The sequence below is a fragment of the Electrophorus electricus genome, chromosome 21 (assembly GCF_041902795.1).
Source record: "Electrophorus electricus isolate QZ-2024a chromosome 21, ASM4190279v1, whole genome shotgun sequence".
Lineage (NCBI taxonomy): Eukaryota > Metazoa > Chordata > Actinopteri > Gymnotiformes > Gymnotidae > Electrophorus > Electrophorus electricus.
Genome location: NC_137517.1, coordinates 11,162,501 through 11,165,000, shown reverse-complemented (window position 1 = coordinate 11,165,000; position 2,500 = coordinate 11,162,501). Strand labels below are relative to the sequence as shown.

Here is a 2,500-nt window from a genome sequence, read left to right as displayed (position 1 = left end):
CTGCCGCCCTGCCGTGACCCACAGGGTCCTACGGCCCACCGTGTTGTGACTCACAGGGTCCCAGATGCCGCCCTGCCGTGACCCACAGGGTCCTACGGCCCACCCTGTTGTGACCCACAGGATCCTAGATGCCGCCCTGCCGTGATCCACATGTTATTACTGTTTTATTAACACGGTTATATTTTGTAGTTACTGTGTAATTACTGTAATTAGTCTGCTACACTCTGATGCGCCAACATCCGCTAATAGATCATGAAGGTAGTGAGTTTGAGGTGTGTGTTTGTATGTTTGTATTTGCGTGTGTGTGTGTGTGTGTTTTGCCTGAGTTATCTATGAGTTGATGGGGAGATTTTTCCTTGGTAAAATGTTTTTGGGGTTAAGATGCATTCATATAATGGTATCAGCTTGAGTGTGCTGTTGTGTGCTTGTGTTGTGTGATTGAGTGTGACTATCGTTATGTAGTATGACAGTGTGTGTTTGTGATACTGTGCTTATTGCCACTTTGGAACAGCATTGCAGATACACAATATTACACATAATTAGAACATGGAGTGAGTGTGTATGTATGAGTGTGCTTGTGTTTGGGGGGAGATGAATCTATTATAAGTTTGTGTGTGTGTGCGTGTGTGTGTGTGTGTCCACTCTGTGGTCACTGGCAGCAGGTCCTGTGGTTTCTGGTTTGTTCTCGTGTGTTTGTTTTGTGTGTGTGTGTGTGTGTGTGTGTGTGTGTGTGTGTGTGTGTGTGTGTGTGTGTGTGTGTGTGTGTGTACGTGTGAGCATCTATTTATGTCCTTAAACCACACGGCAGTACAGTAGTTTCTATGTGGACAGCTGGCCAATTGTGACCGAGAGATGAAGCCTCAGAAAAGACTAAACTAAAATCCGTTTTATTTGGGTTGTATTTAGTAATAGACCCAGAATGAAACAAATGCTTGGTCTTTTCTAAGAGAACGCAAGAGAGAAACTGTCCAAGGGAGTCACGGCGGCACGGCGATATAAAGAAATACAAAGCAAAAAATGAAGAGACCAGAGGCAGCAGCTGCTCAGCTGCAAGTAACGGCGTTCGATCCGATTGGTGGTTGTGCAGGTGTGGGGCGGAACAAGCTGCAGACTGCAGGCTCCCTCCACCAATAGGAAAGGCGCCCTCCTGTTGTTGAGCCGTTTGCCGGCTGCCGGCCCTCCGTGAAGCTCGGGGTGGCGAGCCTTCCCGAGGTGTGGCCGTCGGCCCTTTTCGTCGGAGCCGTTGTGTCTGACCAATGGGGCAGCGTGATGATAGCCCTTCTAGATCATTTAGGGATTCTATGGTTTTGCCTACGTGCTTCCAGATGCACTGCCGTCAAATGGTTCCCCCCCTCCCCCACGGGAATCTGCTTCCAAGTGGTGGTTCCAGTGCAGCATTCGTCCAGCTGGAAGCGCTGAGCAGTGCGGGAATCTTCTGGAACCTTCCATATTTACAGCTGAAATCACAGACCCGCACAACAACTGCGTCCAGATTTCTGTGCTGGTGTCAGAGAGGCAATTTAAAAAATAATATGAAAAGCATGAGAAATCCAACATGTCTTATGATTTAGTGAGAAATGTACATGTTAATTTACTATTGTAGATTTGCATATTACCAGAAAGAATGTAAAGTATTAATAATAGTGTCTGCTTGTGACATCGGTGTAATGTAAACTTCAGTCGAGCACATGTAAACACTTACTTTTCCCTCTGTAAATGGAAGTGAATGAGGACCACTGTCTCACAGAGATGAAAATAATAGCATTCTTGTGTGTGTGTGTGTGTGTGTGTGTGTGTGCACGTGTGTATGTGTGTGTGTGTGTGTGTGTGTGTGTGTGTGTGTGTGCACGCGTGTGTGTGTGTGTGTGTGTGTGTGTGTGTGTGTGTGTGTGTGTGTGCGTGTGCATGCTTTTAACAAAGTACAGCTGGAGGTGATTGCTAGTTGGTGAAAGATTTTCACCGTGTGTGTGTGTATCTGTTTGTGATTGGTTGTGTGTGTTTGCACATTTGTCAGTGTAAGATGAGTTGCTTAAGAGTTTGACACAAAGCAGTCATTACCTGTGTGTGGTCTAGATACTTGAAACCTGAGAGAGAGAGAGGGAGAGAGAGAGAGAGAGAGAGAGAGAGAGAGAGAGAGAGTACTTGAAATGGTTTGACAGGTTGGTACCAGCTCAGGTTATCTATCCCTGTATCCCAGGTCAGAGAAACAACAGAGAGCCCTGTTAGGCTTTCTTAAGCCCTGTAGGAGTTAACTAACCACAGGAGGAAATGTGTGCTCATGACGGACATGGTAATGGGTTCATTTTAACAATGCAGCAGATAATTTTACAGTCAATTATGTCATGTTCTCTCTTGTATTGGGCTGTAGGTGCACTTTGTCCCACCCTGTTTAGGAGGCTTTTGAAATTGACAGTGTTCTGGATTTCAGAGTCCTGGACCGGTCTGGATTGGCTTTTTCATTTTTGTGCGATTCTAACCATGAGGCTGAACAATTTCGCTG

General features: G+C 46.0%; 1 protein-coding gene and 1 long non-coding RNA gene across 3 annotated transcripts in view; one reads left to right on the top strand and one right to left on the bottom strand.

Annotated features, from left to right (window-relative positions):
- Positions 1-2,500, top strand: part of col5a1 (procollagen, type V, alpha 1) — an 85,169-nt gene that overhangs the window by 15,517 nt on the left and 67,152 nt on the right. The window lies entirely within an intron of this gene.
- Positions 1-2,500, bottom strand: part of LOC145652961 (uncharacterized) — an 8,676-nt gene that overhangs the window by 1,190 nt on the left and 4,986 nt on the right. Inside the window, exons 2-3 of the long non-coding RNA XR_014119253.1 lie at positions 2,059-2,084; positions 1-1,501 (exon numbers count right to left, since the gene is read on the bottom strand). The exon at positions 1-1,501 is cut by the window's left edge and continues 1,190 nt beyond it. This is a non-coding gene — a long non-coding RNA (uncharacterized LOC145652961). The remainder of the gene's footprint in view (positions 1,502-2,058; positions 2,085-2,500) is intronic.